Source organism: Odocoileus virginianus, chromosome 25 (genome assembly GCF_023699985.2).
Source record: "Odocoileus virginianus isolate 20LAN1187 ecotype Illinois chromosome 25, Ovbor_1.2, whole genome shotgun sequence".
In the NCBI taxonomy this organism is placed as follows: Eukaryota; Metazoa; Chordata; class Mammalia; order Artiodactyla; family Cervidae; genus Odocoileus; species Odocoileus virginianus.
The window spans coordinates 4,461,479-4,485,801 of NC_069698.1; the positions used below are offsets into that span (position 1 = coordinate 4,461,479).

Consider the following 24,323-nt stretch of genomic DNA (forward strand, 5'->3'; position numbering starts at 1 on the left):
TCAGCACAGGCTGTTCTGTTTGCATTCAAGTTACAAAGTGACTTCATAAAATGTTCTGATTTGATGGAAATGGGCAGCTGTGTGAGGTGTCAGAAGGACAGGTGGGCAAGAAGGGGAAATGTCTAAGGGGGTGGATACAATCCTGCAGAATGGTGACTTGTGCCTGCCCTTAGACCAAAGCCAGGGGAGATTTTCCACTGAGCCACCAGGCCCGTCTGTGCTCTCTGGGTCACACGGTGCTTCCTCTCAGCCCTCCCTTCACCCACACAGGGCCCTGGATTCCCAGCTCCCAAGGACTTCAGTCCCACTAGCTCATTAAGAACCTGCTCCTTTTCCAAGGCCCATTTCTCACCCATGAAACTGCCTCCCGAAGGGTGTACACCCAGCCAGGACTGACCTGCCACAGCTCAGGATTCCCTCTGAGAAACTATCATGGCAGGCGGGAGTGCTAACTTTTAATTATCTATTATTTACCTCTTAACCACAAACAGGACATCTAACTTAGCATCTGAAAAAACCATCATAAAGATTTGGCCTAAGCAACCATTGAAATATCCCAAAGCAACTGGCTTCTTGATGGTCTACACATTGCCCCTTGGGGTACGATGTTTTGAAAGCTTATTATATTAAAAAAAATGAGATGCCACTTTTTACAATGCAATAGGCTCCCTCATTAGTGTTAATGTCCAATGTAATATTCAAGGCATATCATGGCAAAATCCCCTTCTAGGCCAACATTGTATGTTTTGCATCCTGATGTCACTACAACCTAGTCAGTGCAGCAGAGACTCCAGGCAACCAGGCTGTCCACTTACATGGAAGAATATTTAATCCCCACGAATGACTGCTTTTCTGATGTTTTCATCAATTCTCTGGGTAATAGATTAAGCTTTAACTAACTCATTTTCATACATAACCCTAATTCAATCAAGCTCAATAAAAGTCATTCTAAACTGCAATTATTTGCTAAGGAACAATTGCATTCAAATAAAATTAAAAAAAAAAAAACCCAAAGCAAAACAAAAACTTGCTGGGCATGATACAACGCATGGTACAGACTGCCTCTCGATTTATGGAGCCAGAAACAACAACAAAATTAGCCAAACTGTTAGAGAAGGAAATAATATTTTTCCTCATCTTCCTGAAAATAGAATATTCGTGCTTTTACACTGGAAGAAAAGCAAAATGGAGACCCAAGAAAGCAGATTTAAAAATTATTATTTTCAACTATGTTTATGCTCTGAAAGAGGCTACATTTCTACTCTAAGAGGTAGTATGACCTCTGAAAGGCAAAACTAGCCCAGGTCACAAATAACAGTTTCAACATCCGCTCTTTCACTCCGTCTTCCACCAGCTTTCTCCATTTTCCCAACAATATGTATTCTGATCATCACTTTACAAAGTAGGTGCTCTCTACAAGATTTTTCCTGTCTTAAAGCTACTTCCTCAATTCACCCTTTTATAAACTATGTTTACAAGTAAAATGTTGTTTATAAATAAAAGCTAAATACAAATGCCAAGTTCTTACTTCTATGTAAATGTATCATACTTGTACCAAAAAAACTCATTAACTAAAGCTTTCCCAGCCTTGTGTGTGCATAAGGCCCCCTACTCACCCCCAAAGTATTTAATATTCTTTTTATCTCCTCAGTAGTAGCACCTGGCACATTGCAAAATAATATAGTACGGAAAATGCATACTGGCTGTTAATGCAATTTTGGTCAACCAATTCCACACCTCAGATCACTGTGGTAAAGCAGAGGCCAGAGGATATTTTTTTCTAAAAATGATAAGCTCCCATTAAATCATTTGCTAAAATAAATTACCTTTATGCAGACAAAGATAAATGCTTGGAAATATATAATACATATGTTTGTTTTAAAAAAGAGTTGTCTTATTTCATCCTTCTTATTGTCACTGTCTTCACTTTATTATTTTATTAAGGTATGAAAAAAGACAACACTTTTGTTAAAATCACCCACCTTGCCTGTCTTTGCAGCTGAAGCTTATTTCACAGGCATTTCTGCTCAGGCACCAATCCTTAACAGAAATTACAAGTGTCAGCTACACTGAAAATGGAAATGTCTAAAGAGAAAATGCAAATCTGAAGTATCTTTGTTATCACCTTCCCACCCCCACCCTTGCATTTCCTCATGACCCAGAGTCTTTCACGGTTAACAAACCTTAAACATAGTTAAAAAAAAAAAAGGAAAACAAGTCTTAAGACTTCACTAGACAGTAACAGGGAAGCAAAGTAACTATTAATACAAGTCATTACCATCTGTCCATCTGTTTGGGATTCCCAAAAAGGTGCTGAAATACACCAGCAAGCAGAGATAGAAAACTCTAGCATTTACTGTTAGACCTCCTAAAATAACAAGATGAAAGATTTGGAAATCCTCTCCCCTCCAGTACTCAGGATTGACCAGTTATAAAACTGCTTTAAAAACTACCTTCCCACCTGTCTACATGCCAAGAGTACAAAGATGCAAATGATATAACCTTTTATAGAGAAATTAATGATGACTTACTATGTATTAAAAATGCAAACAGTATTATGAGATTGCGGTTTTCTGGAAGCTAATGATCCGGACAGGTAATCAAACTCACTCTCTCTCACACACACACATATACAGAGTTACACAGTAGCAGAAAGAAATGTGTAATGTCAAAATGGTAAGCAAAGAATTTCCCCAAAGTTAAGACTGCGCAAGGAAATCTTTATATAGGAAATGAAGAGGATGGAGAAGGGTGTCATGGGCACAGACCCAGACGGGGCCTCAGTTTATTAAGCAGGAAGGGGCAGGAGGCAGATCTGGGCTCACATCAGACAGTGGAAAATGAAATGTAGGCAAATGAGAGAGTAATGCAACTTGTTCTTCTTTTTTTCGCTGCATATTCTCATAAACAGCAGAGCAGTTAGCAGCACGCTGTTCCGCAGAGCACACTGACCTTGGGGCCAAACCTGTGTCCCTCATTCACCGACTCCCCTGCCACTGTGAGCCAATTCCTGAGACTCTCTGAGCCTCCACTCCTCACCGACAGACGATAACAATTCCTACACCTCTACAGGCTGCCTTAGATTATTAGAAGATGTTATAAACACAACAGGTTTGGCATAAAGGAAGTGCTCAATAAATGTTAGTGAGCGCACCAGAGTTAAAACTATGTGGTAGAAAAGCAATAAAAAAAAGTAACCTTGTGAATATGCTGAAGTTTGCTTTGAATATTCTCAGTATTTGAATACTAAGTAAATTGCTAGAGTTTCAAACAGGTAGGTTTTGTTTTAATTTAGGTAGTTTTAACATATGTTTAATTCTGACAGTCTGAACAACCACTTTTTACTCCTACCAATTTCAAGCTACATTAACTGATTTGATAATGTGGACATTTTATTTCAATGTTCCTTTGCTGTTAAGACTGTTGTTTCAGGGACCATGGTTTCACCTATGAATTTCTGCAGTTTCCATAAGCAGAGGTGGAAAACGAGCAGGCATTAGTCTAGTCAGATGGTTTGGCAGGGAGGCCCTGAATGCCTCTTTTATACTCTTGTGAACTATATAAATGTGCCTTTGACCTTCGCAGGCAGGGGAAATTGCACATTTAAGGCAGAAAGAGTTTCACTTCCAGGAAGAGTATAAAAACCTGCCTGCCAGCAGCTATATGAGGCACACGGACGGGGGACCCCCAGGCACTCTGGGAAGATTCATTAACTCCATCAAGTCACGGCGCTAGAAAAGGTAAGGTTAAAATAATCCCAGCCCTGTGGGATATCGCATTTCCACATTACTGTGGCTTAGTCCAAGTAAACCTTGGCCTACACACCTGAGGAAGTACCCTGTATCTTCAGGGAGCGGTTCTGTGAATGAAACTCCCTGGAGGAATCTCAGGACCACTGTGACCTTTGAGGTAAGAAAGGATTCCTTTAATCAGCAATCATTCACAACAGACAGAAAATCATACTCTTAACTTAGTCCGAAGTCAGTTGATTAAAAAAAAAAAAAAAAAAAAGGAAGTCAGTTGTGAGCAAGACATAATTTTAAATGGAAAACACTGTTCCCAGAAGTAAAGGACACTGATCTTTCCCTTTTCTCCTGTATTACTTAAATTGCACAAAGACAATTTAAAGAAAAATAAACAACGTACAATTCTGTCATATAAAAATCACATCTCTATTAAAATTTATATTGTGTAATTAAAAAACCATACTATCCAAACAGAGTCCTTGTCCTTTTCAGGCATGCCTAATGGGTTATCTGGCAAGTAGTTTCGCAGCAGAAAGACTCTAGTTCCAGATATGTTGATTCCAAGAACATTTCTGATCAGCCTTCAGTCAGTTTAGTTGCTCAGTCGTGTCCGACTCTTTGCGACCCCATGGACTGTAGCACGCCAGGCCTCCCTGTCCACCATCAACTCCCAGAGTTTACTCAAACTCATGTCCACTGAGTCAGTGACACCATCCAACCATCTCATCCTCTGTCGTCCCCTTCTCTTCCCGCCTTCCATTTTCCCCAGCATCAACGTCTTTTCCAATGAATCAGTTCTTTGCATCAGGTGGACAAAGTATTGGAGTTTCAGCTTCAGCATCAGTCCTTCCAATGAATATGCAGGACTGATCTCCTTTAGAATGGACTGGTTGGATCTCCTTGCAGTCCACTGGACTTTCAAGAGTCTTCTCCAACACCACAGTTCAAAAACATCAATTCTTTGGCACTCAGCTTTCTTTATAGTCCAGCTCTCACATCCATAAATGACCACTGGAAAAACCATAGCTTTGACTAGATGGACCCTCCCTCTGTTGGCAAAGTAATGTCTCTGCTTTTTAATATGCTGCCTACGTTGGTCATAACTTTTCTTCCAAGGAGCAAGTGTCTTTTAATTTCATGGGTACAGTCACCAACTGCAGTGATTTTGGAGCCCAGAAAAATAAAGTCTGACACTGTTTCCACTGTCTCTCCATCTATTTGCCACGAAGTGATGGGACGGGATGCCATGATCTTAGTTTTCTGAATGTTGAGCTTTAAGCCAACATTAGTTGGCTTATTAGTTGGCCAATTAGTTGGCCAATTTAGTTTTCACTCTCCTCTTTCACTTTCAGTAAGAGGCTCTTTAGTTCTTCACTTTCTGCCGTAAGGGTGGTGTCATCTGGACATCTGAGGTTATTGATATTTCTCCCGGCAATCCAGTTTGTGCTTCATCCAGTCCAACATTTCTCATGATGTACTCTCCATATAAGTTAAATAAGCAGGGTGACAATATACAGCCTTGATGTACCCCTTTCCCAATTTGGAACCAGTCTATTGTTCCATGTGCAGTTCTCACTGTTGCTTCTTGACCTGCGTACAGATTTCTCAGGAGGTAGGTCAGGTGGTCTGGTACTCCCATCTCTTTCAGAATTTTCCCAGTTTACTGTAATCCACACACTCAAAGGCTTTGGTGTAGTCATAAGGCAGAAATAGATGTTTTTCTGGAACTCTCTCACTTTTTTGATGATCCAACATATGTTGGCAATTTGATATCTGGTTTCTCTGGCTTTTCTAAATCCAGCTGGAACATCTGAAAGTTCACGGTTCATGGACTGCTGAAGCCTGGCTTGGAGAATGTTGAGCATTACTTTGCTAGCGTGTGAGATGAATACAATTGTGCGGTAGTTTGAGCATTCTTTGGCATTGTCTTTCTTTGGGACTGGAATGAAAACTGACCTTTTCCAGTCCTGTGGTCACTGCTGAGTTTTCCAAATTTGCTGACATGTTGAGTGCAGCACTTTCATAGCATCATCTTTTAGGATTTGAAACAGCTCAGCTGGAATTCCATCACCTCCACTAGCTTTGTTCATAATAATGCTTCCTAAGGCCCACTTGACTTCCCATTCTAGGATGTCTGGCTCTAGGTTGGTGATGACACCATTGATTATCTGGGTCATGATGATCTTTTTTGTACAGTTCTTCTGTGTATTCTTACCACCTCTGCTTAGTACCTTCTGCTTCTGTTAGGTCCATACCATTTCTGTCCTTTATTGTGCCCATCTTTGCATGAAATGTTCCCTTGGTATCTCTAATTTTCTTGATGAGATCTCTAATCTTTCCCATTCTATTGTATTCCTCTATTCCTTTGCATTGGTCACTGAGGAAGGCTTTGTCATTTCTCCTGGATATTCTTTGGAACTCTGCATTCAAATGGGCATATCTTTCCTTTTCTCCTTTGCCTTTCGCATCTCTTCTCTTCAGGGCTATTTGTAAGGTTCCTCAGATAACTATTTTGCCTTTCTTTTTCTTGGGGATGGTCTTGATCAGTGCCTCCTGTACAATGTCATGGACCTCTGTCCATAGTTGTTCAGGCACTCTATCAGATCTAATCCCTTGAATCTATTTGTCACTTCCACTGCATAACCGTATAAGGAATTTGATTTAGGTCATTCTGATATGAAGACGCAAAGGAATCTGTTCAAAAATGATCCACAGTGAAGTGTTAATACACTCCCTTTTGAAGTTATTTATTCACAAAGCAGTTACTCCTAGAACAAATAATGCTATATAATAATTAGCTACATTAAACCAGAAAGATCCAAGAAACTGCCCGTAGAGGAAAACAGAAAAGTCAATTACAACGTTTCCATAGCTGAAACCAAGAGGTTGAGTGACTGGACAGAAGGCATTCAGCTAGCGTGTGGCCAAGCTGGACAACACTCGTGAGTCCACACTGCCTGCTGCCCCTGTAGGATATGATGTTAGCCCTGACTAGAGACCCCATTCCATCGTGGAATCCCAGAAAGCTGAGGGGAGTCAGTCTTCACTCAGTTCAACCACACAGCAAGCTAGACGCAGAGCTAGCCAGAACCAAGGGCTCCTCAACCGGTCAGAGCGCTGTCCCTCGGCACAAGGCTCTCTTCTGGACGGTCATCAATCAGTTTGATCTGGCAGCAGGTGGCTCCAGACCAGATGACATTAGATCCCTACTGTTCCTCTGGTCTTCCACTGGAGCAACATTTCAGGGCTGTCAGAGAAGGATGCTTCTTGGCTCTAGGATACTTTCCCCTTTCTAGTGTGAACACATCTTTTAGTTGCAAAAGCAAGCACAAAAAAAATTTGTGTTTCTAAATACTCTTACAAATACCTAGGAGTGGGCTTCCCTGGTGGTAAAGTGCTTAAGAATCCACCTGCCAAAGCAGCGACGCAGGTTCAATCTCTGCTCTGGGAAGATGCCACAGGCCAATGCTCCACAACTACTGAGCCTGTGCGCCAGAGCCCCAGTCACAGGTGCTGAAGCCTGCGTGCCTAGAGCTTATGCTCTGCAACGAGAGAAGCCACCACGGTAGGAAGCCCATGCTCCCCGCAGCTAGAGGAAAGTCCACGCAGCAACGCAGACCCTGCACAGACAAAAATAAATAAATCTTTAAAAAAATTTTTTTAAATTTAAAAAACATATACCCTGGAGTAAAAAGTTAATATTTGTTTATGTAGGGGGAGGGGGAGCATACAGAAACTCTGTACTCTCCACCCAGTTTTGCTATGAACCCAAAACTTCTCTAAAAAATAGATTTTTTTAAAGCTACTGTCAATTTACTTCATTCTAACAATTTTAAAATTATATACACACTAGCAAACGACGGGCCAATAGCAGTTGAGAATTTACAAACAGTAATTATCCCTTTAAATGCTCACACCCACCAGAAACACCTAATAACAATTAAATTTATGTTCTCCATTAAACCTAACCCCATGCCCTAGAACATCAACCTCTGTACAGTATACGTGCCTCACTGATCACTAATCCTCATTAAATGTCTCTGCTCCTCCAGCAGTCATTTCAAGTAATGTATAATATTTGGCTCACACTAAGCCAGTTCCAAAAAAAAAAATCAAAGGAAATATTCTCCTAGTACTCCCATTGATTTGACAGAAAAAGGATTTATCCTTTGTGGCTAATTCCAGCACAGTGACCCTCAGAACTCTATGTTATATAACCAAAGAGGCCACCAATCACACAGGTCTCAGGGTGAACAGTGACATGTATATATGCCTTGCAAACATCTGTACTAGTCACGGCTCTCAATCCTGCTAGTAAGTATTTCGAAATTTTAACTTTTTTTTAATAATTAAGAAAATCAGATCTTGTCATTTCAAGTTAAAAAGCAAACTCCCTGTAGATGCCTCACTTAAAAGGGAGAATAATCAGCCACAGAAGTGTGTTTTTCTACACTGGCTTTTCTTAAGCAGAAATCACAGGCATACATGTTTTTGCCTGCAAGGTATATGTGTATCTCCCATTTTCTGGAAACAGAACGTTGACTTTTAGGAAAATAGTCCACTTTCTCAAGGTCCATGCCTGGAGTGGGACTGACCTAATTCTTCTCAAGCTTCAGGGATAGACGTATAACCCAGGCTTGGCCCATCAGCTTATTTCATCTTCTGGAATGAGAAATGGGCGTGAAACCTGGATCAGGACACAGCACGCAAAATAACAGGTATGTGCAGATACATTATTACTACTGTCTGAAATGAGAGAAGAAAAGAAAGTACAGTGGCTTGCAGTTTTGTTTTCATAAGAGGAAAAGAATACAGAAGCAGTGGATCACACATAAACCTCCTGAATAAAAAAATGAAAGGGAGTATTGACTTATTTTACTTTATTTCAAATCTTAATTTCAATGCATTTATTTTAAAAATCTGACACATCATAACATTCAGTAAGGCAAGATGTTTAAATTTTCAATCTGTACTTCTGTAGCACCAATATTCCTTCAATTTATATTTCCTATAAAGAGAAGTTTCAAGTTTCAACAAAAACACTGAAAAACTAGACAATGTGACTTCTAAAACCAATTCTAAGGGCATTTACATTATGTATACCATTATACTTAAGTGGATATTGGCACACAATTCATTCTCCATACCTGAAATTATTTTTATCCTCATATTTAGGAAGAAAAAAAAAACAACATGGAATAGTTAGGAATAGAGTGATTTGCTTTAGTGAGAGTTACCATACATATTTCTTGAAAAAATAACCAATTTTTAAAGAAAAAAAGTAAAATATAATGACACGAAAGCTATTCTGAATATAATCTTTAAATCTGTCTATGACTCTGCTTTGCTTATTATTTTATTTTTCAGATTCTACATATAAGTGAAATCATACAGTATTTGTCTCTGACCTATTTCACTTAGCATAATACCCTATAGGTATCCATGCTGTAATGAATGGCAAATTCAATAAATGAACTTCACATTGTTTTTTATGGATACTAGCATTGCAGTGTATGCATGCATGGTGGTGGGGGGAGGGTGTTGAGATCTCTTCTTTATATATTCATCCATTGATGGACATATAAGTTGTTTCCTACCTTGGCTACTGTACGCAATGCTGCAATTCATGCAGAGGCTCATCTATCTCTTTGAATTAGTGTTTTCACCCAGATAAATATCTAGAAGTAGAATAACTGGATCATATGACAGTTCTGTTCTTAATTTTTTAAGGAAATCTCTATACTGTTATCCAAGTGGTTGCACCAATTTATATTCCTCCCAAGAGCACGTAAGGGTTCCTTTTCTTTACATTCTCTCCAACACTTGTTATTTCTTATTTTTTTTATAATAACCTGAATACCAATTTTAAAGGGAATCTTCTCTGCAAAGTAAGTTACTTTAATAGATAGAAATAGTCACAAAAATCAAAGAGTTGGGTATCACACAGTATATTGGAAATTATTTTCTTCATAAATCCTTCATATCATTTTTACTTGACCCATACCACTCATAAATATATGCAACATGTTCACATATGAACACATACATATGACCAAATCTCAACTCCCAAGTGCTGAATTCTACTGCAACTCAGATTCCAGAAGGTGCCTGCTACAATTTAAAAGCAATAACATAAGCACTTGTTTCCTACTTTGGAGTAACATGGAAACAAAGAAAGAAATATCATTTAAATGTAAATTAAGACCTAGGATATATTTCCAAACATTAGCTATACTAAGAAGGTTTTTACAGTATTCTGTAGATGTCAAACTCTGCTTCAATGACACAATTAAAACTGACCTTCAATTACTCTACTTGGGGTAACAGTACCTGGAAGAAGAGTAATTACATCTTCTGGAATGTGGTTCACAGTCTTCAATGGATCTAGTCACCGTCAAGGGCTTCATATAAGGAATTTCTGGGAATCCTCAAAATACAGTCTAAGACAGACTTGAATAGAAGTCTATTTATTTATAATAAAATCTGCAATACAATTCAACACTGTAGCTAACAAGATAGTTTTACATAATCAACAGCTTCCCTTTATCCCATACACCACTCCCATTCTCCTTTCTCCCTTCATTTTACTGATATTTTTTCTTCCAGTTTTACTGAAATATAATCAAGATATGGCACTGTATAAGTTTAAGGTGTACAGCATAATGGTTGGCCTTACATACATCATGAAATGATTACCATAGTAAGTTTAAGGAACATCCATCATCTCACACAGATATGAAATAAAAGTAATAGAAAAAACCTTTTTGTTGAGATGAGAATTCTTACTATTTGTTCTGTTAACTTCCATATGTAACATAAAGCAGTGTTAGTTATATTTAGCATATTTTACACTATATCCCTAGCGCTTATTTACCTTATAATGGGGAATTTGTACCTTTTGACTACTTTCATCCAATACCCCTCCTCCCACCTGTGGTAACTACAAATCTGATTTCGTTTCCTATGAGTTTGTTTCTTCGTTTTGAAGCACCTAATTGACCTACAATACTACGGTAGTACTTGCTACACAACATAATGAATCATCATGTCTACTCATTTCAAAATAATCACTATGCTAAGTCAAGTTACTAGATATCCCCATGCAAGGATATTAGTTACTGACTATATTCCCCATTCCGTACATTTCATACGCATGACTCACTTATTTTGCAGCTGAAAGTTTGTCCTCCTCATCTCCCTCATCTATTTCCTCTCCTCAAGCCCCTTCCCTCTGGCAGCCACCTCCTTGTTCTCCATACCTGTACCTCTGCTCCTGTTTTGCTATGTTCATTCATTTATTTTTTAGATTCCACATACAAGGAAAACCACACAGTATTCGCCTTTCTCTGTATGCGTATCTCACTTGGCATAATACCTCTTGGTCCATCCATCTTATTGCAAACGTCAAGATTTCATTCCTTTTTATGACTAACACTCCACTCAGCCACTCATATCTTTAGACTGGAGCATACAGTCCATTTGTGTTAAAGTAATTATTACTAAGTGTACTTACTGTCATTTCATTAATTGCTTTGGGATTGTTTTTGTAGTTCTTTTTGTTCCTTTCTTCTTTTGCCCTTTTCTCTTGTGGTATGACTAACTTTTGGATCATGTTTGGACTTTTTCTTTGGTATGTGTATCTAGATTTTTGGTTTGTGATTACCATGAGATTTATGTACATCATTCTTTCTATCTATATTTGTGATTACTTTAAGTTGCTGATTTCTTAAGTTCATACATGTTTTCACTGCATTTTCACTGCCCCCATCCTACAATGTTTACTGTTTCTTACACACTTCACATTTCCTCTTTTTGTATGCCTTAACTAAGTATTGTAGATACAGATGATTTTACTCCTTTTGCTGTTTCATCTTCTAAACTAGCTTTGTACATGGTTGATTTACCACCTTTACCCTCTATTTGCCTTACCAGTGAGCTTTTTCCTGGTAATCTGCATGTTTCTGGTTGTGGCCATTTCTTCTGTGATAACAGAAGTCCCTTTAACATTTCTTGTGAAGCTGGTTTGGTGGTGCTAAACTCCCTTGACTTTTGCTTATCTGTAAAACTTGGATCTCTTGATCAAATCTAAATAAAAGCCTTGCCAGGTAACGCATCCTTGGTTGGAGGTTTTTCCATTTCATTACTTTACTTAAATACATTGTTTCACTCCCTTATGGCCAGCAGAGTTTCTGCTGAAAAATCAGGTGACAGTCTTATGGGAATTCCTTTGCAATGAACCTGTTGCTTTTCCCTTGCAGCATTTAATATTCTCTCTTTAATTTCTGGTATCTTAATTACAGTGTATCTTGGTGTGGTCCTGTTTTGGCTGATCTTGTTTGGGACTCTGTGCTTTCTGGACCTGGATACCTGTTCCTCTCCCAGGTTAGGGAAGTTTTCAGTTATTTTATCTACAAATACACCTGTTTCTCTCTCCTCCTTCAGGGACCCCTATAATGTGAATGTTAGTATGCTCCTTGTCCCACTGGTCTCTTTAAACTATCCTTATTTCTTTTCATTCTTTTTCTGATCAGCTTCAGTGATTTCCACTACTGTGTCTTCCAACTCACTTATCCGTTTCCATCATTTAGTCTACTATTGATACCGTCTAGCTTCTCATTTCTGGATTCTTTCTATTTGGTTGCTCTTTATATATTCTCTTTGTTAAACACCTCTAACTTCTCTCTCTACACAGCCATTCTTCTCCCTAGTTCTTTGATCATCTCTGCCATCACTACCCTGAACTCTTTCTTGAATAGACTGCCTGTCTGTACTTCACCTGGTCCTTCTTCTGGGGCTTTAGCTTTTCCTTTGTTTTGAACATATTCCTCTGCTACCTCATTTTGGCCTAATATGCTATTTTCATTTCTGTGTATTTGGTCAGCTAATTTATATTTCCTGATCTCAGAGAAGCAGTTTTTTGCAGCAGACACCCTATGTGTCCCAGCAGCACATTCCCCTCTGGTCACCAGAGCTCTATACTCTAGGGGTGCCCCCTCTATGGACTGCAGGGTACTTCCCTTCTGACTGGGTTGAGTATGTGGGCAGTCTGGTAGGCGTGGCTGGCCCCAGTTCAGTTGGCGGCCAAGCTCTGCCTTATTGAGAGGATGCCAGGCATTGGTGGGCAGGGCCAGGTCTCAGAGACTTCCCAGGGTTACTGCTGGTCCACTGGTAGGCAGAGCCAGGTTCCAGGGTGGGCAACTGGGGGGTCAGGAGACCCAGATGTAGCGCTGACTTGCTGGTGGGCAAGGCTGGTTCCTGACACTTTTGTCTGTGGGGTCCAGGGTTTCCCAAGGCTGGTAACCGAGGCTAGATCCCAGTGTGGCTGACTGAGGGGTCCAGGGTATCTCAGAGCTAGTATCAGCTTGCTCGTGTACAGGACTGGGGCTGGGGGAGGTCCATGGCTGGTGCCGACTTGCTAGTGGATGGGCTGGCTGTTGACGAGGCAGTCTCTGGGGCTGTGGTGGTCATGGGGCTGGTGCCCATCCGCTGGTGGGTGAGGCTGGTCCTGGGCTACTGATGGCCCACTCGTGGGTAGAGGCAGGCCTGTGGGTCTCTGGCTGCAAGGCCCTGGAGGTCGTGGAGCTGGTACTGGCCCACTGGTAGGTGGGGCTGAAATCCAGAGATCCCAGGGGGTAGTGCCTGCCCGGTGGTGGGTGAGGTTGGTCCCTGCATTAGTGCTAGTCCCCCGAGGGCTCAAGGGCCGTAAGGCGGCTGTGCTGGTGTTGCTGCTGTCCAGTTGCTCAGCCGTGTTCCACTCTTAAGACTCCACAGACCGCAGCACACCAGGCTTCCCTGTCCTTCACCATCTCCCGGAGTTTGCTCAAACTCATGTCCATTGAGTCGATGATGCCATCCAACCATCTCATCCTCTGTCGTCCCCTTCTCCTCCTGCCCTCAGTCTTTCCCAGTATCCGGGTCTTTTTCAACAAGCTGGCTCTTCCTATCAGGTGACCCAAGTATTGGAGCTTCAGCCTCAGTCCTTCCAATGAATATTCAAGATTGATTTCCTTTAGGATGGACTGGTTGGATCTCCTTGCAGTCTAAGGGACTCAAGAGTCTTCTCCAGCACCACAGTTCTCCAGCATCAGTTCTTCAGTGCTCAGCAGTCCTTACGGTTCCTCTCTCACATCTGTACATGGCTGCTGGAAACACCACAACTCCGACTGTCCCGCTCTTTACTGGCAAAGCGATGTCTCTGCTGTTCAGTGGTTATCTAGGTTTGTCATAGCTTTTCTTCCAAGGAGCAGTATGTTCCTGTCTGACTAGTTCCTTGCCCTGAGACGTCTGAGAACTGGAGCCTGGAGCAGGCTAGTGAGGGGGCTGGTGCCAGTGCTAATAAACCAGAAGAAAAATTCCAAAATGGTGCTTCCCAGATCCAATATCCCTGTAGTACAAGGAGGTCCTCAAGACAGCTGCCGCCAGTGTCTGTGTCCCAGGGTAAGTCCTAGTTCCCTCCGCCTCTCTGGGGTGCACTCTGTGATCAGCAAGTGAAAAGGACCCAGGCTCCTTCTGAATGACCACTTCTGCCCTGGGGTCTTGGAGTATGTGAGATTCCGTGTGCATGCTTCAAGAGTGGAATCTGTGTTTCTACAGCCCATGGGTCTGCCAAAAGTGTGCATGCTTCAAGAGTGGAATCTGCGTCTACAGCCCATGGGTCTGCCAAAAGTGTGCATGCTTCAAGAGTGGAATCTGCGTCTACAGCCCAAGGGTCTGCCAAAAGCAAGCCTGCTTGGCCTTCGGAGCCAGTGTTCTGGAGCGTGTCTTCCTGGCTGGGCGTCCTGACGTGGGGCTTAAACTCCTGGTTCCTCGGGAAGCAGCTCTGCAATTGGAACTGTCTTCCTGTTTGCAAGTCACCCCAGGGACATGGGTCTTGACTATCACACCTTAGCCCATCCTACCTGTCTCACTGTGGTTCCTTCTTTATATCTCTAGTTGTAGAAGATCTTCTCTTCTAGTCTGCCAGTCTTTCTCATCAACAGTTGCTCTTAGATTGTAATTTATTGTGCTCATGGAGAAGGTAAGCTCATGGTCTTCCTGTCTGTCACACGCCACTCCTCCAAAGCCATCGCTTTAATGCACTTACTATTTTGAATACACGTTAATTTTGCACAGAACTGGGAGTGGTACATCAGATAAACAGAGATATACCAGTGGACAAAAAAAATCTCAAAAAATCTCTTTTGAGTTTCTAATATGAGAAGTCAAATAATATTTTTATTTATTTCCTGAACTATGTTTTCGTTTTGTTGTTCTCAGAGCAAAACACAGTTGAAGATTCAACTCTGCTCACCTCATCCTCATCACTACCTTAAACTTGGGTCACCCAACATTTGGTAAAGAGGATGGTGGGAATGGGGGGCAGGAAGAGAGAAAGGGTTAATAAGGCTAATGTAAACCTGGCAATTCCCAACATACCGTAAGATATATTTTTCAGGGACTACAAAGCAGCTGCAAGCTATCTAAATTTCAATGTACAAGGTTCCAAAAACTAGCACAGTTTCTGTCTGAACATTCAACTACACAGCAAAGAATCTAACAGACAGAACTGTTTATGTGTGACATAAAGATTTAAGATTAGCATAAGAAAAGTACTATAAAACTGGTCCTAAGGAAGATTAAAGCTGAGGTTTGGTCTCCTCAAACTTTCTTCACAAATATTCCCACTTCCCACAAAGACTTCTCATGCCACCAGAGGAAGCCGCAAGTTTCACTCCATCATCCTCTCCATCAAAACCTACTTTTACATCAGTGACTAAGTATGTGTACCAAGCAGAAAAATTTGCTTGGTAACAAGCATTCCACGTTACCGTCAATGCATGTGCATGCTCCGTTGTGTCTGACTCTTTATGACCCTATGGACTGTAGCTCCCCAGGCTTCTCTGTCCATGGGATTCTCCAGGCAAGAATACCGGAGCCAACTGCCATTTCCTCACCAGGGGATCTTCCTGACCCAGGGATCAAACCCATGTCTCCTGCATTGCAGGTGAATTCTTTACCCCTTGTCATTGGGTAAATCCTCCAAAACAATTTTAAAAAAAAAAGACCCAAAGGCAGACAAGTAACTCCCCAGGGGTCTTTAAACCTTCTCACTGGGACGTGCTAGGTACCTGGATTATGTCCCAGTAAAAAATCTCCAACTGTGGAGTAATAAGAGTAGGTAACATGAAAATACACCCACAGATTTATAAGTAACCACCATCATCTTCTCTTTATCTGCTTTCATATCACTGAAATGGAACACAGTCTAAGCTGAGTAGCATCAATGGAATAAATAATAAAAGTCTGAAAGAACTGAATGGGGATCCCTATCTTACATGAAAAGCATATAAAATGACATATTGCAATATGAGTCAACAGAGGCACTCAAAAGGAAATCAAGTTTACTAGAACTATACAGTCCAGCAAGAGGGAATGAGAGCTCACTCTATCCGGTGCTGTCTGTCTCAATAAAGTGAGGACAGGAAGAGTTAAAGTGCCTCTAGACAAGATCACTGAGAGATTACAGTCAGAAGCTAAGCAACCCTGTTAGCGGCAAAATGGCTGAAGGCAATGAAAATGTTATGAAGAAGTGCTGTTTTCATATCTTTGGGGTGGGGCGGGGCAGGGGGTGTCTTATAAAGAAGAGGCATCAAAGACATAATTTTATATAGTGGTTTCAGAGTTTAAAATTGGAATCAATTAACAGATGTTTCTTTGAGGCTGTTTGAGGCATTCAGAAAGAACACGTTCTAACCATGAGATCTATCCCAAATCAGTGAGCCTCTCTCAGATATTTATCTATCAATTGAGATGTTCAAACAGAAACTTCGGAAGTTACTGTATGGGCACTGAGGGCTGATCGCTAAGCCGTAGAGTCTAAGGTCGAAACATTTCATGATTCTTTAGCTTTCTGAAATCAAAGAAAATAAAAGCTGGAAGCCATGAGGCTTGAAATCCATCATGCCTGGCAGTCATGGCGCCCAACAACCACAGCTCTACACCCCTGATCTAAATGCCAAATGCGCAGTAACATATCAGAAGAAAAGTTTAGGCTGTATGCACTTTAAATCACGCCAAATGTCAGTTATGAGTCAAACTGTTTAAGGAACTGGAATTGATCAGATGCTAGCTTCTAATTAAAAGTCTATACATATCTTTTCACATAATCAAAAGGTTTAATATTAATACAATTATCACCTACTAACTTTATGTTCATATTGCTACACTGAATTTAAGCTGGCTTAATAAAAGTAATTAAAAATGAATATGAAGTATTATTAGTTTCATAAAATTGTCCTTTGGAATCCAAAATACTTTTTAGACATTCAAAATCTATAAAAAAAATTATAGTAACTTTTTTTTCATTTTATATACTAAGAAGACACAGCTACCAATAGTACAGTTATACTCATCAACTTCACAACTATGAAAATAATCTTCAGAGTAAAAATTATCAGATGGGTACATCATTTAACAATGTGCCTTCTCAATGCCTTTTATAAAAATCATTATTTTACAAATATCCCAAAAGACTAGGCTACTAATTTTAAGAGAGTGAAGAATCTGTCAGACATTTATATTCTGCTAGGGGTTTTATTTCTTAATTTGCATTTTACAGACTTAGGTCCACATTTTTATTTCATTATCTTATGAAATTTGCCTTTCAGCATATTTTTAGCTGAACTTGCAGGGCAGGGAGTGCACCCTGGAACTGAAGATCATGAGGTTACTATTTTGGCAGGATTAACATCCCTTATAAGTGACTTTCTAAGGGATTGTGCCACTGTTTTCCCTGACAGAAGACACACCCTTTCAGTTAAAATTCTCCTGGACAGATAACGACTTTGACAGTTTTACTTCAATCGTTTATTTTTATCTGTGGGAATCCTTTTCTGAAGGTTACACCAAACATCAAAGTCAAAAACAAACTCCCACAACCTCAACTTTAGAAATCATATTTCCTCAGTAAAAACGAACTTTAAATTACTAGTAGATACACGTATCTGTTGCTGTTTAGTTGCTTAGTCCGACTCGCTCCTCTGACCAAGGGGTTTCCCAGGCAAGAGTACTGGGGTGGGTTGCCATTTCCTCCTCCAGGGGACCTTCCTGACTCAGGGATCCAACCAGAGTCTCCTGCACTGGCAGATTCTTTACCGCTGAGCCACCAGGGAAGCCCAGAAAAATGTATTAACACTTCCAAAAACTGAAAAGCACTCACAAACAAGTAGAAACAAGCATTTCTAAGACCCACAGAAGGTTCTCACTAGGATCTGTCATTGGGACAGGCTAGGAAGCTCTTGATTGCCAAGGCTTGTGGAAGGCAACTAGATTTAAGTATTCTGAAAACCATTTTTAATTCACTTTGGAATACTCTGCCTTTCCATAAATGAATTTTCTTAAAGTATTAAAAATATATACACAAATAATTTGATATTTTTTCAAAACTTTAAAATTTTAAATAACTACTACTGCTATTTTTGGTAGCTAAAATTAAAATCAATTTTACATTTCTTAAATACAGGTCAGAAAGAGCAACTGGAGAGGAGTTAAGGAATCTTTGGCAGCTAAGGAAAACTGATGTGACTGAAATGTCACCAGGTTGCTATGGATAATCCACAAATAGCAAGAAGAATGCATGCACTGGTAATATTTATATGCAAGAGACCTCCTACTAAAAAAATACAGTGTCTTTAAAAACAAACCAGAACCTCCAAACTTATCTTAAATGGTTAGCTTTTCCTTTTTCTTTTGTTAAGCTAATTACTTCTAAGCAAAAAGATCAGTTCCAGCCCAAACAAGCAAGAATAAAACTTAAACTATATATCAAACACGATGCTTAATTAAAATCTTCTAGATATCCTAAACCAAGAGACTTGTTGAGATTTTGACCTTTCTCCTAACATTTTACTTTTTCCCACTGCACTGATATTCTCTGGTGATTTTATTCTTCCTCTTCACCTAAAGGTAGTTTAGGAGAAACTACATTCTCACCCTTTTCATCCAAGTAGTTTACTATTATGACTGCCTGCAGGGGGCGCATTATGAGGTAGATGTGATCAGGCAACAGTCAGAGGTGCTGAGTGAAATGGGCCAAGAGCCCCAGGGCTTAGAGGCCTGGGCAGAGTGAGGAGGTGATACTACCCTGCTGACACGGAAAAGCCGATCTCAGTGCGGCTGAGACTAAGGCAGTAGCAGAAATCTCTGCTCCAGCTGACAGAGGTACAGTCTGTGATCTCTTTTACATGGAGTGTCCCATGGCATGAAACAGAAAAATGCTGAGCAGGTGGCAGGATGAGTTCTCCCAACACAGCAGGATAAGCCTACGGCTGAGAGACGTCGGCCAGCGTCCTCCTGTAGGAAGCACAGGGAGACCGAGGGCCCTGCGACCGAATGCTCAGGGAACCTGCACAGCCGGCCTTTTGACAGCTCCTCATCACGGGGAGAAGAGACAGTAGAAGCACAAGGGATCATTACCCATGGCTGACACCACTGAGGATTTTCGAAACTTGGTATGACCTGGTGTGCTGGGGTCTGATGACCCTGAAGTGCTCTCTCCTTGGAGCATCCTACAGCCAGCCTGTAGCATGTATTGTTCTCCCACACTTTCCTTAGGCTTACAATCTCTAAACACTGCAAAAAACCCCTACACACTGACGCGTATTTCACTCACAGAATCACCTGCTCCCCTGGCCAGGCTTCCCTGGCAGCTCAGAAGGTAAAGAATCTGCCTGCCACGTGGGAGACCAGAGTTCAATCCCTGGGTTGGGAAAATCCCCTGGAAAAGGCAATGGCAACCCAATTCAGTATTCTTGCCTGGTGAATTCCATGGACAGAAGCGCCTGGCAGGCTAAAGTCCATGGACTTGGAAAGAGTTGGACACGACTGAGCGACTAACACACATATACTGGCCAGACCATATTCCATTTTCTGTTAGAACTGGTTTAAAAGTGAAAAGATGAGCCAACTGCTTTAATGCATAACAGATATGGCAAACTCATCATGATGGGGCAAATCCTATCTGAGAATCTAGTATCACTTTCCCCACGCCTCATCCCAGAAATTTCAGTGGTTCAATTCAAATTAATGGAGGCCTTATCAGCAACCAAAATAATATCAAGTTTCCCTTTTTTCTTTGGCAGTAAGTTGAGGGTGAGGAGAGAACATATTTAAATATAAAGAGTAGCTGTATTTACTGAGACATTGTGTAACTAATCAGAACTTGGAGGGGCCTCATAAAGTTCCCAAGATGAAGCTTCCTTTTGAGTCTATCTATCATTCTTAACCTAGACAACCAAACACAATCACATGACCAGCTTTTAAAGACCCAGAGACGAAGGCACATCCTATCCTGAAACCACTAAAAAGATAATAAAACCACTTAAATGAGAATGATCTGTGAGGATGGCTGAGGGAGCTTTAAAAAAAAAAAAATCATTCTATACAGTGGCTCAACATCACTTGTGCAAAACTAGTACTTACTTCGGGACTACTACCTTGCATGACTTTTTGGCATCTTTATCCCTGTATGAATAGTTAGTCCTTATATGTTGAAATAAGTAGGGACTTATACATTCATGAAGTGATAGGACCGGATACCATGATCTTAGTTTTCTGAATGTTGAGCTTTAAGCCAACTTTTTCACTCTCCTCTTTCACTTTCATCAAGAGGCTCTTTAGTTCTTCACTTTCTGCCATAAGGGTGGTGTCATCTGCATGTCTGAGGTTATTGATATCTCTCCCCGCAATCTTGATTCTAGTTTGTGCTTCATCCAGTCCAACATTTCTCATGATGTACTCTGCATATGAGTTAAATAAGCAGGGTGACAATATACAGCCCTGACGTATTCCTTTCCCTATTTGGAACCAGTCTGTTGGTCCATGTCCAGTTCTAACTGTTGCTTCCTAACCTGCATAGAGGTTTATCAAGAGGCAGGTCAGGTGGTCTGGTATTCCCATCTCTTACAGAATTTTCCACAGTTTATTGTGATCCACACAGTCAAAGGCTTTGGCATAGTCAATAAAGCAGAAATAGATGTTTTTCTGGAGCACTCTTGCTTCTTCGATGATCCAGTGAATGTTGGCAATTTGATCTCTGGTCCCTCTGCCTTTTCTAAAACCAGCTGGAACATCTGGAAGTTCACAGTTCATGTATTGCTGAAGCCCGGCTTGGAGAATTTTGAGCATTACTTTACTAGCGTGTGAGATGATTGCAATTGTGCGATAGTTTGAGCATTCTTTAGCATTGCCCTTCTTTGGGATTGGAATGAAAACTGACCTTTTCCAGTCCTGTGGCCACTGCTGAGTTTTCCAAATTTGCTGGCATATTGAATGCAGCACTTTCACAGCATCATCTTTCAGGATGTGAAATAGCTCAACTGGAATACCATAACCTCCACTAGCTTTGTTCATAGTGATGCTTCTGAAGGCCCACTTGACTTCACATTCCAGGATGTCTGGCTCTAGGTGAGTGATCACACCATTGTGATTATCTGGGTCATGAAGATCTTTTTTTGTACATTTCTTCTGTGTATTCTTGCCACCTCTTCTTAATATCTTCTGCTTCTGTTAGGTCCATACCATTTCTGTTTTTTATTGAGCCCATCTTTGCATGAAATGTTCCCTTGGTATCTCTAATTTTCTTGAAGAGATCTCTAGTCTTTCCTATTCTATTATTTTCCTCTATTTATTGATTGCTGAGAAAGGCTTTCTTATCTCTCCTTGCTATTCTTTGGAACTCTGCACTCAAATGGGCATATCTTTCCCTTTGCTCCTTTGCTTTTTGCTTCTCTTCTTTTCACAGCTATTTGTAAGGCCGCCTCAGATAGCCATTTGGCTTTCTTGAATTTCTTTTCCATGGGGATGGTCTTGATTCCTGTCTCCTGTGCAATGTCACAAATCTCAGTCCATAGTTCATCAGGCACTCTGTCCATCAGATCTAGTCCCTTAAATCTATTTCTCACTTCCACTGTATAATCACAAGGGATTTGATTTAGGTCATACCTGAATGGTCTAGTGGTTTTCCCCACTTTCTTCTATTTAAGTCTGAATTTGGCAATAAGGAGTTCATGATCTGATCCACAGTCAGCTCCTGGTCTTGTTTTTGCTGACTGTATAGTGCTTCTCCATCTTTGGCTGCAAAGAATATAATCAATTTGATTTTGGTGTTGACCATCTGGTGATGTGCATATGTAGAGTCTTCTCCTGTGTTGTTGGAAGAGGGTGTTTGCTATGACCAGTGCATTCTCTTGGCAAAACTCTATTAGCCTTTGCCCTGCTTCATTCTGTACTCCAAGGCCAAATTTGCCTGTTACTTCAGGTATTTCTTGACTTCCTATTTTTGCATTCCAGTCCCCTATAATGAATGGGGAAACAGTGGAAACAGTGGCTGACTTTATTTTTCTGGGCTCCAAAATCACAGCAGATGGTGAATGCAGCAATGAAATTAAAAGACTCTTGCTCCTTGGAAGGAAAGTTATGACCAACCTAGACAGCATATTAAAAAGCAGAGACATTACTTTACCAACAAAGGTCCATCTGGTCAAGGCTATGGTTTTTACAGTAGTCATGTATGAATGTGAGTTGGACTATAAAGAAAGCTAAGCCCCAAAGAATTGAAGCTTTTGAACTGTGGTGTTGGAGAAGACTCTTGAGGGTCCCCTGGCCTGCAAGGAGATCCAACCAGTTCATCCTAAAGGAGATCAGTCCTGAATATTCATTGAAAGGACTGATGCTGAAGCTGAAACTCCATTACTTTGGCTACCTGATTCGAAGAGCTGACTCATTTGAAAAGATCCTGATGTTGGGAAAGATTGGAGGCAGGAGGAGAAGGAGACGACAGAGGATGAGATGGTTAGATGGCATCACCGACTCAATGAACATGAGTTTGGGTAAACTCCAGGAGTGGGTGATGGACAGGGAGGCCTGGCGTGCTGTGGTTCATGGGGTTGCAAAGAGTCGGACACATCTGAGTGACTGAACTGAACTATACATTCATAGACCCTGGAGAGTCTTCAAAAGAACAGGTTTAGAAGTTGTGTGTTTTTTACTTTCTTTCACTTTGGTTTGGGTTTGTTTCCCCCTCATTAAATATTAATGTGCATTACTGCTTCCTTTATAAAGAGGAGGTGCTAAGAGACAAAGCTACTGAGTAAATGAGTGGCTGAGCTACTGAGCTCACTCAGAACCTCAGCTCTGCGAGCTCAGTGCAGAGAGACCCGAATCCTACTGGGGGAAAAACTGCTTAACTACCCGAGATAGTGAAGGCGTCCCTAAGTTCAGATCAAACATTTAAAAAGTAAACATTTCACAATTATAAAGAAATCAAAGCACTTCTTTCAAGTTGGGAAGACTAAGGAAGAAAAAAATGCTGTTTTTGCAGAACATGGTAGTTTCCCATCTAGAATTTTTCTAGACCAAAAGATTCTTCCTTCAGGTAGAATCTGATACCTGCTACAAGAATTTCTAATTTCTCAAAAGAAAAAAAAAATTCTAATTTCTTAATTTTTTAAGTTCCCATTTTACTTTAATACTGGTAAATAAGCCCTGAAGCTCAGATTTCAGTGTATAACAAAGTAAATTACACATCTGGATCAAAGAAATGCTAATATCAAGTACAGAAAGACTAAAAATCGCTGATTGCCAATTATCTGATGCCACATTTACTTCTGTTTTTGGTTCAATTTCAAAATGTCTCCTAATGTTCTGAACTTCATTAATTATGTCACACCATTCACTGAGGTAACTGCAAGTTCATTAAACCAAATAGAAATAACCTCAATGAGTCCTAAAATAAGACGCTTCCTCATATAAAAACAGTGCACACAGGAAAGAGAGATGAGAAAAAAAGTATTTAAGCTATTTCGATCTCTTTACTACTGAGGGGCTTTCAAGTGACTAGTTTTATATTTTGATATGAGAGTTGGGAGTTGTGTTATTTATAAAGAAATTGTGTAATGTGCTTTATTTTCATTCCAATATAAGAAGCAAACATTTTTAAAAATATACTTTATTTGCACATGCACAATTTTCATTTGTAACCAGAAAGTGTTTAATTCAGTATCTTTACTAAAAAATAAGGAGCCCTTTCAATCTGTCTGTACTGCTTTAACTTGTTGCAGTGAGCATTTTTATCTTTAATATAATTTCTTAAAATATGGAGCCCTCCAGTGGCCAAATATTGCAACATTTATTTTGCCACTGAAATAAAACCATTAAATAAGAGTTCTCTTCATGCTTTCTCTTGTGCAACAAACAGAAGTAACTATTGTAAATTCTATAATTTTCTAAATAATAAGTGTCCTCTTCAAAATAAGTCACACTTACATCATTATCAAGAGTAAGATACAGTATACTAAAAAAGAAAAACATTATGAATCTGTTTAAACCTTAGAGAAAGTAGAAGAATTTCAGTAATATTCAATCACATACAAAAATGCATACCCTAGATTTACTATTCTTCCTCAGTGATCATGTACTAGATGGCAAGAAAATTAAATGAGTTCATTGTGATTCAAAATTGTTACTTAAGTATTTATCAATACTCTTGCTTTAAACTCTAACCAACCTAGCTTGATTGAAAGAACAATTTGAAGACTTTCC

General features: G+C 40.2%; 1 protein-coding gene across 1 annotated transcript in view; it reads right to left on the minus strand.

Annotated features, from left to right (window-relative positions):
• The window catches only part of BBX (BBX high mobility group box domain containing), a 283,080-nt gene that overhangs the window by 159,063 nt on the left and 99,694 nt on the right, over positions 1 to 24,323 (minus strand). The gene's annotated exons all lie outside the window — the stretch shown is intronic.